Raw genomic sequence first — 16,120 nt, forward strand, 5'->3', positions numbered from 1 at the left:
CTCCCCTTCCTTCCCTCCCTCCTTCCCCTTCCCTCCTTCTCTCCTTCCCTCCTTCCTTCCCTCCTTCCTTCCTTCCCTCCTTTCTTTTCTCCTTCTCTCCTTCCTTTCCCCCTTCCTTTCCTCCTTCCTTCCCCCTTCCTTCTCTCCTACATTCCCTCCTTCCTTCCCTCCTTTCTTCTCTCCTTCTCTCCTTCCTTCCCTCCTTCCTTCCCTCTTTTCTTCTCTCCTTCTCTCCTTCCTTCCCTCCTTCCTTCCCTCCTTCCTTCCCTCCCTCCTTCCCTCCCTCCTTCCTACCCCCTTTCTTCTCTTTCTTCTCTCCTTCCTTCCTTCCTCCTCTCCTTTCCCTTCTCTCCTTCCCCTTCCTCCCCTTTACCCTTCCCCTCTTCTTCCCATTCCTCCCCTCTTTCCTACTCTTACATACCCTCCCATTCTTCCTCTGCTGTTGGCAGTTTCTTGATTGAGGTATTGTTTACTTGATTGTTGGTCTGATGTTAATCCTTGAGTTAATCTATAGCCTGGTCCCTACCGCCCACTTGTGGGCGTTCCAGCTTTCATGGTGGGCGGTAGGGGTTTTGTCCGATACTGAAGCACTTCCCTTTTTTTAATTTAATTGACTTCCCTACTTTATAAATCACTATTACTGTGGGACCGGTGGGTGGTTAGAAAATTTTACTACTAACAGAGATACAAAAGAGAGATATAAAAAGGTTGACTACCCCTGATCTATAGTGATCTGAGCCATGAGCTACAGTGGCATAGTGGTTAGAGTGCAGTACCGCAGGCTACTTCTGCCGACTGCCGGCTGCCTGCAATTTGACTGTCCGAATCTCACCAGGCTCAAGGTTGAGTCAGCCTTCCCTCCTTCCAAGGTGGGTAAAATGAGAACCCAGATAGTTGGGGGCAATGTGCTGACTCTGTAAACCGCTTAGAGAGGGCTGTAAAAGCCCTGTGAAAGGATATATAAGTCTAAATGTTATTGCTATTGCTTTGGTGGCGCAGTGGTTAGAGTGCAGTACTGCAGGCTACTTCTGCCAACTGCCGGCTGCCTGCAATTTGACTGTTCGAATCTCACCAGGCTCAAGGTTGACTCAGCCTTCCCTCCTGCCAAGGTGGGTAAAATGAGGACCCAGATTGTTGGAGACAAGAGGCTGACTCTGTAAACTGCTTAGAGAGGGCTGCAAAGCAATGTGAAGTAATATATAAGTCTAAGCATTATTGCTATTGCTTTGGTGGCGCAGTGGTTAGAGTGCAGTACTGCAGGCTACTTCTGCTGACTGCCGGCTGCCTGCAATTTAGCAGTTCAAATCTCACCAGGCTCAAGGTTGACTCAGCCTTCCCTCCTTCCGAGGTGGGTAAAATGAGAACCCAAATAGTTGGGGGCAATGTGCTGACTCTGTAAACCACTTAAAGAGAGCTATAAAAGCCCTGTGAAGCGGTATATAAGTCTAAGTATTGATTGCTGGTGGAGAAATGCTTGGGTCTTTTTGTTCCCTTTTTTGGCTGGTTGAGTGTTTCTTTTCCATAGATGTTGTTAATATTTATGTGTCTCCTGTTGGCCAATTTGTCAGACTTCCAGCAAAGGTGGGTTCCTATCAGTTTGCACCTATTCGGTAGAACCGGTTCGTCAAATCTACCAAACCAGTTAGAAGAGGTTCCACCAGTGGACCCGGAAAGCAGGCCACACCTACAGAAGAGGTTCCAAAAATTTTTGAAACCCACCACTGACTTCCAGGCTTCTAGAAATCCCCTGACATTTTTGAACTTGGCTTGGCCTAGGATTGCCAAATCTTGATCTAGGATCAGCAAACTGCACTCCTTACTAGCACTGATGATGTTACCTAGTTGGTAGCAGCAAACCGTCTGCAAGAAAACCAGCAAGCTCAGAGAGCCCCAAGGAGCCCTCAGATCAACCCTGAGCTGCAAATATTCTTCTGTATAAGACTATTCAGGCTTCAATCCAATGTTCTCTGGATCCCTTGGAAGCAACGCGCAGCAGGCTTAACTCAGCTAGCTGTGAAATACTGAGTGTGGGTTGCATAAGTACCTCCCACGATTCCTTTCGGCTGTGAATAACAGTGCAGCAGCCACTGGCAGGGAGAGAAACTATGATTCAGGCCACGAAATGACACAGGCACTACTATTTTGGTGAAGGGTGGGAGGCCATAGGAAGTCTCTCTCTCTCCCCCCCCCCTCTCTCTCTCAGCTTGGAAAGACTGAGCCTTCAACCTCTAAGGAGAGAGAAGATCCTGGAAAAAGATACAGAGTTGCAAGAAGAAAGTCCTAGTTATGGGGGGGGAAATTCAGCTTTGATTTATCTGTACCACCCACTTAAAGCCAGGACATGTTGTAGTTTGGATTAGTAGATTTGAGGAGGTTCTTTCTGAGAAGACAGTAACTAATTCAGGAACATTCAGAAAATGAAGAAGAGGAACCTGGGTCTTAGAACCAACCTGGGTGTGGGGGAAAAGATATATATATATATATTGTGTTTCCCCAAATATAATACTAATCCGAAATAAGCGCTTGGCCTTATTTTCAGGGAGGTCTTATTTTTGAGATGCAGGAGGCGGAGAGCGTGGTCACCTCATGGCTGCTGCTGTGTTGCAATATTTTCGGGGAGGGCTTATTTTAGCGCATGCGTTCAAAAGCCCAATTGGGCTTATTATCTGGGGAGGTCTTATTTTCAGGGAAACAGGGTACAAGCAGACATAGTTAGGAATCAGTGAAGACCATCTGTTTATTGACGTGTGATTTTTTATTATGAAAAAGTTTTTATTTTTAGACAAACATAAAACATGCAGACATAAACACACACAAAATAAAAATCCTTCCCTAATTACTTACAGTGTGTCGATTGGTTACAAAATTCTTGTGCTTTCTCACAACAGTCTTCACTTGCAATTTACTTAAAGACTCATATCATCATTATATAGGCGTTGTGGCCCAGCAGGAGCCGTTGGAGCTGCCGACAGACTCGGACAGCGAGGGGCCCTATGAGTCGGCTCTGGAAGATGTGGAGGACCCTGGACAGAGTTCAGAATCCGAGCAGGGACCAGAGAGGCTGGTTGGCCACCAGGAGGCGCCTGAGGCATGGAGCAGCAGTGAAAGCCAAAGGGAGTTTGTCCCTGACGTCAGGCCCTGGAGCAGTGGGGAGGAGCTAAGGGAGTTGGTCCCGGATGCCAGGCAAAGACGGGCAGATAAGCGCCGGCAGCAACTACGGAGATATAGAAGATAATTGGGGCCAGATGGTTGTGATTAGGCTCTTCCCAAGAGAGTATATAAGAAGAGACTTTGAGAGGAGGCTTTTTGCAGGACACAACCGTTACACTAAAGCTGGAGAAGCTCTTGTGTGTATTTCTTATCTGTGGAAGTCAGGGTTGCTGCCAAAGTCTTGTCTGTAGGTTAATTACTGTGAATAAATTGGCTAGCAATAATCTTGTGTCGGCATGACTCACCGTACGGAGGGGGGGGGGTGTCAGAACATATCTGTATACAATTGTTATAGTTATTAAACATTCATTTGACTATAGCTATTATTACATCCTTTCTAAATTTAAGGTAAATTTATATTATGGCATTTACATCATCCTGAAATCATCCAATAGTCTTAAATCTTTATATTCCATTCTATATAATCCTATATATAGGATTGACGTGTGGTTATTGTTCATTTAAAAGCTGGTCTTGTGTATATTTCTCAGCTTGCCATGGAACCAGCGTTCTGGCAAGAGGTTAAGATCTTTTCCTTTCGTGAACTTCTGTTTCGCCGTTTGCAGGGAAACAGAAGCTCGCAAAAGAAACGCCACAAAATTCTGACCTGGGGCGGCAGTGCGTGTGCCAGCAGAGAGGGGTCCCTGTGCCACTTCTGCCACCCGTACCATAGGTTCGCCATCATGAGCCTAAAGCCATAATGAGACAGTTTATGTAAAAAGGGGAATTATTGATGAAAACTTATTTACAGGAGATGTGCAAATTGCTCAAGACATGTTCTTCACAAGAATGTTCAGGTTTCGTATACATTGCCAATATTTCTCTGTAATATTTGGATTTTGTTCTTCTATTTGTGCAAGTATTCTGACCGAGGCTTCCCAAGAGCCTGAAGCATCTCCTTGTCCCAACAAAAAGAAAACCGCTTTCATTTATTAATTGACTGTGAATTTTGCTCATTCGCATCCAGCAAAGTCTTTCAAGGGAGGATTTACGGTCACAGACCTTAACTGGCTTGGAGAGCTGCCAGGCCAATATCTGCAAAATTTGGCGAGGAGAATTAAGCGAACGAATTGTCTCCTGCAAACTCCACTCCCCTTTCGCTCCTCTTTTATTTCCTCTGGGAGGGGCCGTTCATCATCCACCTGTGGCCTTACTCCCAAGTCGACCCCTGTTCTTTAGCTGTTTCCTTCGTCTGGCAACTCTACACATGCGCACACTGAGAGATACAAATATCTATCTATCTATCTATCTATCTATCTATCTATCTATCTATCTATCTATCTATCTCTATATCTGTCTATTTCTCTCTCTCTCTCTTTCCCACTCTCCATCCATCCATCCATCCATCCATCCATCCATCAATCTATCTCTACCTACCTATTTATCTATCTATCATTCTATCTAATAAATAAATAAATAAAGCATCTTGTTATGCCATGGCTACTTTCTCCAGTCTTGGGAATCTTTGAATTTAAGAAGATCTACAATTTACTATTTTGGCTTGAACTCCGTGTTAATAAAGGAATTTAAACAGTTAATTCTTTTTCACAGGGATCTACTACTTATCCATTAGTCCCGTTGCCTTTTAATGTCTGTGTCTTGAAATGTACAAAGAAGCGGAACTCTTCGTGACCGATCCGGGGATGAGAGACGCTCACCATAAATACCTATCCAGACCACCACCATCCTGTCCAAAGGATGCCTGTAATTCTGCAAGCAGCCTGCTGTTAAAAGTACAGAATTGAAAGAGAAAGCTGGAAAACAAACTGGTGATCCAAAGGTCCCAGGGGAAGCCTTCTCCAAGGCTGCTCTCAAACCTGCCAACATTGGCCGAGACCAGAGAAACCCAAAGAGAAACAAGCTTGAGGTCAGCCTTGCAAATAATTCTTTGAAAAATGGCTAACCTACCAAATACATGTTATATTTGGCCCCAAGGGAAACAAAAAGCTAAAAAGAAGAACTAATGTCTGCCCAGGTTTCCGGCCTGTTGCCTAAAACCTGGTTTTTTCCCCTTGCCCTCATAAGTGTAGGTGAACCCGTGCCAGCTGAATTTTGGCTCTAATACTCGCTCTACGCTGCTGCAGTAAAAGGAAACTAGTCTTTGGATCCGTGCACATTGGAAGCCGGTTTTAACGCTTGCTATCAGCTGAAAAAGCACCCAGACGTTGAGTACAGCAAGCTTAGAGATACACATCTTTTACTTTAGAGTTTGCAAACGTTGTGCTCGGCAAGCAGAACGTGGCTGCTGGCTTGCACCAAGATTAGATCAGAACTTCCCTCCTTGTTTTATGACCTTGGTCTGCAAATCAACAGAGAAATTGCACGAGGTTTTGCAGGTAAACTTCGATTTGAAACTGAAAGTTATGACGGCACTGGGGGAAAAAGACACACCATCGGTCCTCACATTTAAAAGCAGGCCATGCATCAAAATTTGGGTATCAGGCTCGGACGCCATCTTTCTCTTTGGCACTTTAGGGCTGCCACAGGTAGTGATGTGGGAAAATGAGAGGTGTTCTGACTGAGACTTCCCCAGCAGCACGAAGCCGAGTCCTCATCCCGATAAACCTCTTTTATTTAATTTACAATCATAGACCTTATCTGGCTTGGAGAGCTGACAGGGTGATATCTGCAAAACTTGGCAAGGAGTCTCGGAGAGTCACAGTTAAGTGAACAAATTGTCTCCTGCAAACTCCACTCCCCTTTTGCTCCTCTTTTATTTCCTCTGGGAGGGGCTATTCATCGTCCACCTGTGGCCTTACTCCCAAGTTGACCCCTGTACTTCAGCTGTTCCCTTTGTCTGGCAACTCTGCGCATGCGCACACCGGGAACAGGCTCCAGCTGTTCCTCTGCCTCACTGATGTCTGCCTCTGAAGGCAGCTGATAACTGTCAGATGGCTCTGGCCCCCTCTCTGCCTCCGACACAGAGCCCTCATCCGAGCCTTCCCCAGACTCCAGGACTGGCCCATCTTCCTCCCCAACCTCCTCACTGTCCGAATCTGCTGCCAGCTTTGCTGACTGCTGGTGGGCCACACAATTAGGGACTTTTGAGATGAATGAGTAAGAGGATGCTTGGACTTCAGACTTCTGTTTTCATACAGAAGTTGCAAATGGCCACCTCCTCCACCCCCTTCCTTCTCTAAAAAGAAAACTCTACTCTTTCTCTCTCCCTCCCTCTCTCTCTCTCTCTCTCTCCCTCTCTCTCTCTTCAAGGCTCATTTGCAGAAGTCTTGTGATTTGAAAGTACTTCCTATACCTCTTTGCATCAAAAAAATAAAAGGTGGAGATTCATGAGTTGGCCAGCCCAACATTGGATACTGTCAGGCCACGACAGTAAGTGGGTTGCAAGGAGTTGATGGAGATTTATAGCCATCACAATATTCTTTTCTCTGGTAGTCAAGGACGTTCAACCTGGACCTGGAGTGGCGCGACCGGGGAACATCTCCAGTTGGGACGGTGGATTGATCGGACCATGTGATGGACATGTGGGTGGAGGGGAAGAGACTTTTACTTTCTTTTGGGCGGGAAAAACCCGGGGGCTTCAGATTCGGTTTTTCCCAGATGTGCCAATCAACGCTCCCTCTAATTTTTTTTTCAGCGTGCGCTGGAAAGTATAGTGTTTGAGTGGCACATTTTCATGCCCGAGCACCTGAATTTTTTTCACAGATGTCACCCGAGACAACAACGAAATCAGTGTTATTTGAAACTCAAAGTTACGTTTATTCAAGGTACCCGCTTAATTAAAAGTGTAATATAATATCAGTGTCACTTATAATGCTGCAAGCCTCCAATATTAAAATACTTGTATAGTGTTTGCGGTAATGTACAGTTATTCACTGAAGGTCTGTCTCATTTTACAATTTCTCACGTCTGTCTTTCTTTAACGACCGTACAAATTGTCACAATCAATCGGCGCCTCTGCCAATATGACATCTTCTAGTAAAACGGACCTTGGAGGAATTGCTGACCTCAGAGTCTTCCTTGGTTGTTGGGGTGTTACTTGGAATCCTGACATTGGGATCTGGGCAACCAGCATGTATTTATGAAGGTTGCAACGTCCCGGTGTTATGTGATCCCAAATTGTGCTTTTGCCACCTGGCTTCCGACGAACAAAGTCAACGGGAAAGAAAGCAAGGGAAGGTCGCCAAATGTAAGCCCTAGGACTCATGGATGACACAGTTAGAAGAGTGCAAGATGAAGCTCACAAATCTAATCTCTTTTTTTTGGGGGGGGGACCTTGAACTTTCCAAAGAGTAGGATAAGCTCTTTCCACTCTGCAAATTACACCTGAGCGGGGCAAACTGTCCTCCTCTAAGGATGACCTTCCGGATGCCACAATCCCACATTTGGCAAAACGGAAGGCCTTCTAATTGCTGTAATTTGATGAGTACCAACCGGAACATCTCCGATCTAAGATTAAAAGGTGAGATTGCCCCCCATAATCTGGTTTAACCCTAAACAAAACAAGGCACTGCCTTTGCGTTCTTTTCCACCCTGTTGCTTTGTCTTAATGTCAAAACAGAAGATCATAGCTTGAGCTTAAATAAGTAATAAGTAATAAGTAATAAGTAATAAGTAATAAGTAATAAGTAATAAGTAATAAGTAATAAGTAATAAGTAATAAGTAATAAGTAATAAGTAATAAGTAATAAGAGTAAAGAATAAAGAATAGATGATAATAGATAATAGATAATAGATAACAGATAACAGATAATAGATAATAGTTAATTAATAAGCAATAAACAATAAACAATAAGTAATAAACAATAAGCAATAAACAATAAGTAATAAGTAATAATAAGCAATAATAAGTCATAAGTCGTAAATCATAATCATAGATCATAGATGACAAGTCACAGATCACAAATCACAAATCACAAATCACAAATCACAAATCACAAATCAATAGAGAAATGAAAAATAAATAAATAAATAAATAAATAAGCAAGTAAGCTTTGATAAGCAATCAGATCAGGGCAATCCAAGAGAAAAGTCCCTGAAAACATAAAACATTAATAAGAGTTATGGTGGTGCAGTGGTCAGAGTGCAGTACTGCAGGCGACTTCTGCTGCCTGCCGGCTGCCTGCAATTTGGCAGTTCGAATCTCACCAGGCTCAAGGTTGACTCAGCCTTCCATCCTTCCGAGGTGCGTCAAATGAGGACCCGGATTGTTCAGGGCAAGAGGTTGGCTCTGTAAACTGCTTAGAGAGGGCTGTCAAAGCACTGTAAAGTGGTATATAACTCTAAGTGCTATTGCTAATCCAGGGTTGTTGTGTTTTGTTTTGTTTTTGCTGCAAGGTAAGTTCTCTCTCATTGTGGCAATGCTAAAAAGAAAGTTTTAAAAAGTTTTGGGAGGCTCAGTCTAGCTCCAGTGATTAGCCAAGCACGTTCCCCATGCTGAGAGGCTAAAGAATACTTTCAGATTTCAGTTGGTGGGAAGAACCAAAAAGACAATAGAAAGTTAATGCTTTACAAAAGAAAGGGAAACGAATGTTCTCATGACTTCTGTGTCAAGATCCTGGTATTTCTGGAGCTCCCTCTTAGGGCCTTTGGCAATACTGTGGAATAGGCTGCATATAAATAGGTAAATAAATTACACACATTCATTTAGTGAGCATTGGGCAAGCAAAGTCAATGGGAGGGGAATAGACTGCAGTGATTCACTTAAAACCAAATCACTTTTGTTAAGGGGGGGCCACATTGGGACCAATTTTGCAACCTTCTCCTTCCTCTTCCTCTTCTTTTGGCAGTCCCAGTGTTTCGCCATTTCTGATGAGGGCTTTTTGAATATTTCTTAAGGGAAAAAAATGTCCCTGGGCATATAGAAAAATGAGCAAAAGAATGAATATTTGACATTTGGAATGATGACAATACCTGTCACTTTTCTGAGCATGGATCTGGTTCGCATTATGATAAAAATCTCTTAGGACAGTTCCTCCAGTCTGGCTTTAGATCTGTAGCAGAGGTGAGGAAAAGTGTTCCTGAATTTTGTAAAGGTTAAGAATGATTTCAGGTGGTAAAATCAGGCTCGATTCTACTTAACACCCTCCTTGCTTAGCAACTTAAATTCTTGTCCCAAGTGTAGTCATAAATCTCCTCCTTTCTAACGTCTGTTTCTATTGTCTAACCATTGATAAAATACATCCCACGTCAAAAAATATTCAGTCTCTTCTTTATCCTTAATAATGAGCGTTAATCCGTCTATTTCTGCGCATTCTAATATTTACAATTCTAACATTCTAATAATTACATTCTCATGTGATGGAATCTCATCATTTTTCTCATGTTGTTCAAATACAATTCTGGCTGCAGTTAGTATATGTAAAACCAGATAAATAGTCTTTTTATCATATTTTTTTCCTAGTAGGATGCCCAACAAAAATATCTCTGTTTCAAGTCTATATGCTGCTTTATAATTTTTTCCAACCAAGTATGTATTTTCACCCAATATTTTTTAGCTTCTGGGCAAGTCCACCACATATAATAGTATGAACCTTTGCTTAGCGACTCAAATTCTGGTCACAACTGTAGTCGTAAGTTGAGAACTAGCTATATATCATCTTGGATCTAAATAATTTCCCCAGAGCCACCTTGAGAATTCCTCCTGGTTTTGCAGAGGAAGAAAGTTCTTGTTTATTTGAACTGGAGTTCTCCCTGATGTATAAATTAAGATGCTTTGGAATTTATTTATTTTTCTAAACCAAGGTGCTTTTTCAGGAGGCAGCTGGACTTTCTTTTCTTTTTCTCTCTGAAGATGTTTCGCTTGTCATCCAAGAAGCTTCTTCAACTCTGACTGGATGGTGGGGAATGGAAGGATTTATATTCCTGGCAGACAGCTGGTCATCGGTGGAGATTCTCAGTCATCCAATTTTGGTTGTCCCAAAATTGCAGACTACAGCAGTGGTCCCAAACCTTTTTATCACCGCGAACCGGTCGGTTCCACCACAAAACCGCGGTAGACTAAAGCTCGCTCGATGAAAGCGCGTACGTGACGTCATCACAGCGCGACGAAAACAGCACGCTGTGAGCGGTAAACTTAAAATTAACACGTAAATCTAAACCTAACCCCCCCCAAACCTAACCCTAACCCTTAACCTAACCCTAAACCTAACCCTAAACCTAACCCTTAACCTAACTCTAAACCTAACCCTTACCTTTATGTGAAGCGGCTTGCTTTAATTTTATTTTAATTTTAATTTAATTTATTTTTAATTTTATTTGTCGCGCTGCTGATGACGTCAGGTACGCGCTTTAATCGGGTGCGCTTTAGTGGACCGCGGTTTTGACGGGTCACAGAACCGGTCAACGTTTGATAATTTTACCGCCGCCCGCTGAGGGGAGGACGCTGATTGCTTAGATTTTAGATTGTTTTGATTTAATAATTCTAATTCTGTCCTTCGTGTTCCCGTTTTTTTTCTTTCAGAATACTCCAGGGGCTTGTCTTTTAATCCAGGGTGCTTGGCGTTCAAGTGGCGAAGCAGTTTTGAAGGTTTCATTGCCTCATTCGAGAGCTGGTCGCCTCAAACTATGCAGAGCGGGGTTGGTGTGTGGGAATCACCTGTCCCGATAAATCCATATTTCAAGTAGGACTCATGGTATTGTCTGTTAAAAGTTTTATGTTCCTTTGATGTTGAAGGCTCTTCTTCTGTCTCTTCACTGGGCCTTTTCTTTTTCCCAAGGAAACTTTCTAACGACGTCTGTTTCATACTCATTTTTGCTAATTTGTGGGTTAAATTTGAGCAAACACAATATACACGTACACCAAGCACTGTTAAACACCCAGAAAGTACCGGTGAACAGAGAGAAGAGCGCCCCGATATCACGATATTTTGCGCATGCACAGTATTGGTGCGGCTTTAGGTGACGTCTCTCAGCTCCCGGTTAACCTCTCATCCATGGAAAGTCGAACAAACCTGAGAGAAATACACCACAGTAAATAAAATGGAAATAATTTAATGTTCCTTTGGGCGGCCCGGTACCATTTGATCCACGGACCGGAACTGGTCCGTGGCCTGGGGGTTGGGGACCAATGGACTACAGGAACCAGGAGAATTACTCAGGTGACCCTGAGGACACAGGCAAACCTCCCAAGTGCTTCAAGGACCCTCCAAATGGTCATTGCAAGAAACATCTACCTCCACGGAAATTGTGAATGTTGGCTTGTTTTTAATATGTTGTCTTTGTCTTGTTTTCCCCTTTCCCTTGTCTTTTGTGAGCCGCCCGGAATCCTCCAGGAGTGGGCGGCATACAAGACAAATCAAATCAAATCAAAATCAAACCAGCTGTCTGCAAGGAATATCCATCCTTCCATTTCCCCACCATCCGGTCAGAGCCGAATAAGCTTCTTGGAGGAGAAGCGAAACATCTTCAAACACACACACACACAAGAAGTTGCCTCCTTGACAAAAAAAAAAGCACCTTTGGGCCAGGATGACTGAGAATCTCTACAGACAGATTTTTAAAAAGACAACGACGAAGAAATAAAAATCCGTGCTAGGAATTCAAGCGCCCGGGTTTGCAAAGTTGGAAACCAAAATCTGAGCCGCTAGAGAGCGTTGTTTCTTAATTCTGTGACCTCCAAGAAGTAAAAAATAGAGAGGCAGTTGGATGTTATGGTTAAGAGATCTGGGGAGAAGCTGGGAGACCTTGTGTTCTCCTCCCACGTAGGGCATGGATCCATCTCGGTGACCTTGGGCTGGTCCCTCCCTCCCTGTTCTTGCACGGAGGCAGCAGCTGCAAACCACTTCTGGAAAAAAACCTTTGCCAAGAAAACGGGAGGGATTTGTCCAGGCCAAATCACCGGAAGTCAAAAAAAACGAGTCAAAGGCTATATGGCTCTATATGGCTCGGCTGGTTGTCCCCCCACCCCCACCCCCCAAGCACCTATGGCAGACTTGCGAGGATGGACTGGACAAGAAGGAGGCCTGGCTAAGGGGAGCAGATGAGGTCAGGTTCTGCAGGAGTCGGATGCCCCTTATAAGATGAAGCCGAGCGAAACAGGAGTTTTGGGGCCCTGGAAGAATGGAGACGTTGCATTTGCAGGAGGGGTAGCTTGCAAGAGAAATGCTTACTGACCGTACGCCTTGTTGAAGGAAAAGGAAAGCTTCAAGAAAAGGGACCATAGATGCTGTTTCCAGCATTCAGCAAGGAAACGAATCTCCTAGTAAACTCTAAAGCAGGGGTATCCAACTTTAGCGGCTTGAAGACTTGTGGACTTCAACTCCCACAATCCCCCAGCCAGCTTTCTTCATTTAGCTAAGCCAGAAAACCGAACCAGTTTTGTTATGAATGCCACATTTGGACCAATTTTGGAACCTTCCTCCTCCTCTTCCTCTTCCTGGGCAGTCCGAGGTGGAGCAGTGGTTAGGGTGCAGTACTGCAGGCCACTTCAGCTGACTGTTATCTGCAGTTCAGCGGTTCTAATCTCACCGGCTCAAGGTTGACTCAGCCTTCCATCCTTCCGAGGTGGGTGAAATGAGGACCCAGACAGTGGGGGTGATATGCTGACTCTGTAAACCGCTTAGAGAGGGCTGAAAGCCCTATGAAGCGGTATATAAGTCTAACTGCTATTGCTATAGTCCCAGTGTCTGCACCTTCCAGCCACACCATCAAAATCTGTGATAATCTGACCCCGTTTCAGAATCTGAATACCTTGACGCAAATCCCATCTACAGTATATTTGTGTGACACACTCCAAACATATCCCTCCCTCCCTCCCTGTATATACATCAGCGGTGGGTTCCTGCCAGTTCTAACCTCTTCTATAGAAGAGGTTCCACAAATCTACAGTGCCGTTTAGAACCGGTTCCAGCTCCATCCCCCTGCCCGTCCACACATCATCAAGATGAAAAACGAGAGGAGAAATTCTGGGAGTTGAAGTCCACAAGTCTTAAAGCTGTCAATTTTGAACACCCCTGGGGTTTTTCCCCCCTAAAGGGTAAGGGGTGCAAGGGTCTTGTAACTTGACAGCTTTAAGACTTGAGTGCTTCAAATGCCAGAGTTCCTGAGCCAACATTTTGGTTGCTAAGCAAGAGTGTTGTTAAGTGAGTTTCATCACATTTTACAAGTTGGCCACACCCACTCAGTCACATGACTGCCAAGCCACTCCTACTCGGTCACATGGCCAGCAAGCCACTCCCACAAAGCAGGCCACACCTACAGAAGAGGTTCTAAAAAATTTTGAAACCCACCACTGATATACATGTACGTATACATACCAGTGGTGGGTTTCAATTTTGTTTATTACTCGTTTTGCTCATGCACACATGCTCACACACATTCGCAGAAGTGTCCGGACGGGTGGACAGAGCCTTCTGCTCCGATCCGGGCTGAACAGGGAGCAACCCACCACTGATACACACACACACACACAAATGTGTCTCATGTTACTTGTGCTCTGCAGTCTTCCATGGGTATCTGCATTGCAATTCCCAAAATGTATCTTGGCCTTGAGAAATGGGATTTTGGAGAAGGGAGGGGGAACCCCAAACCATTTGGGGAGCTTCCAGACAGAGATGTGGTGAACATCAGCTCTCATGAGCCCCAACTCATGGAGGCTTTGTGGATTATGGAAGGAGAAGTCCCACAAACAGATTTAATGCTGAATAGCATGGACCTAAAATCCGCCTTTCGAGAACGTTTTTTTACCCTTTGCTAGAAGTAAGCAGCCTCCCCTGGTGGTGTTTGGTGGGACTGCAGTTAGTGTAGCCTCCAGCTTGTAGGTTGTGTTTGGAAGGCACCTGGACAGCAATTCTTTTTACAATCCTGGCTGTGTTGAAAGTTGAAACCCACCATCCGGGGCTCTGCCTGTCACAAGCCAGGACAAAGGGTGAGTGATGGAGGAGTAACACCTCCTTCAAAAACCTTGGTCCAGCTGGGCCGGCTGGTCGCCCCTCATATGGGCTCCTTTCCAGGGTTACAGAAGACGGTCAATAGTTTTGAAGGCGGAAGAGGACTCTACACCCCAGAGGCAGATCAAGCGGCAGAACCATCTTCTAAGAGAAGGGAAACTCTGATTACAAATCTCCACTGCCTTGTGGCTCTATCCACTCCTGGAAAAGGCTTCAGGAGTCAACCTCGAGGCAAAATCCAGAGCTGGAGTCCCGGAAGCAGTTCGTGACTTTGTACAACCACGTTCTGTTAACTCCTGCGATGCAGCTGGAACCCATCATATCGGCTCTGCCGTTCCACTGGGCTATTTCAGCGACGCGGAGAGGGGAGATCTTCTGCTTGGGTAACAGTCTGTCCTCCCTATTAATCTACCCAGGCCTTGTGCTCTGGAGGGGATACCCCAGCTTTACCTCTTTCCAGAACACGATCATCTTTTGAGACTGAAGGATGCCAATGCAGGCTGTGTTTATATTCTTTTTTAGCTCAGTATACAGAGAATCCTTGACTTGTGACCATGACTGGGACCAGGCTTTTTATTGCTAAGGAAGGGGTTGTTTAAAAAAAAAAATCCTGCCCCATTTATTAAAATTGTTTGTTCCGATGATCAAGCAGCACAGCTGGTTGTTGGAACTTTTTAAAAAACTTTTTAAAGCATTTTTAATTACCAGGTCAGGGGAACGGTAGTTAAAAAATGCTTTAAAAGTTTTTTAAAAAGTTGGCCACACTCTCCGAGTCACATGACTCCCGCCCCACCCACCCACCAAGCCACGCCCATCAAGCCACACACACACACACAGAACAGGTAGGGAAAAATTTTGAATTTCACCACTATGTATAACTAAATTGACCCAGACAGTACAGTGATTATTAAGCACTTATGTATATCAAAGAAAAATGTAAAAATGTAAAAATCTTTAAAAAAAAAAAAAAAGAATCAAAACTTGCTTGAAAGGGAAAAGGGAGCCTCTTTTTCATTTCATCAGTTCACCTACACCGACATCAAAAAACCAGAAGTCCAAGTTATTGTTTATTATTCATACTTTATTGTTTTTAATATTTCATTTTAAAAAGTTTTATTGAAAAAGCATCTTATAAAAAGCCAAAAAAATACATTGTATCAATGGTGCATAAAAACAAGCTTGCAGGTGTAATAATATATTATTTACACAATTTCATTGCTTCTATAAATTAAAAAAAAATGTCCCTGATAGTTATTTACAAGACATATATTAATCATCATTAATAATACTTTGCCCATCAACAAGTCCTTCCAGAGAAGCTACAAATATTTTAAAATAATAATAATAATAATAACAATAATTAAACTGTTCCCATTCATCCCTCTTTATAACATCATCCCTTGAGGTAGGTAAGTATTATTTCTGTGGCCTTGTATATAATTTGGTCACACTTTGCAAGGACAGAAATTGCTTTCGGGTATAAAAAAGATCATTTTCAAAATATTGGGTCCCCCCCCCCTTTAGTTTTAAGCCCTTCAGTTGCAAACATAATATTTGGAATTGTAGAAATAAGAGTTCAAAAGCTGAATGCATGGGTGATAGATGAACAATACATAACAAGTGTCCACAATACAATCTTTTTAAGTCTTCATTATTAACAGAAACAGGATTAGCTGAGGATTCTTAAACTTGGCAATGCCAGGATAAATTCATTTCTGCTTGCCGCTCTAAATAAAACAAATGATTTTATTGGGGGTTAAGTGTGGGCTCTAAAAATCATTACTAATCTTCTTTTTTTTCCTTTCCCTAATCTCTTTTCTTTTTCTAAGAAGCCACGTCCAATTCTCAAAGAGACTTGAATTAAGTCTCAAAGTTTTCTTGGAATTGATGGCTTGTCATTGCCTTCTTCCTAGGGCTGAGAGAAAGTGACTGCAATAGCAATAGCAGTAGACTTATATACCGCTTCATAGGCCTTTCAGGCCTCTCTAAGCGGTTTACAGAGAGTCAGCATATTGCCCCCAACAATCTGGGTCCTCATTTTACCCACCTCGGAAGGATGGAAG

Source organism: Thamnophis elegans, chromosome 12, assembly GCF_009769535.1.
Source record: "Thamnophis elegans isolate rThaEle1 chromosome 12, rThaEle1.pri, whole genome shotgun sequence".
Lineage (NCBI taxonomy): Eukaryota > Metazoa > Chordata > Lepidosauria > Squamata > Colubridae > Thamnophis > Thamnophis elegans.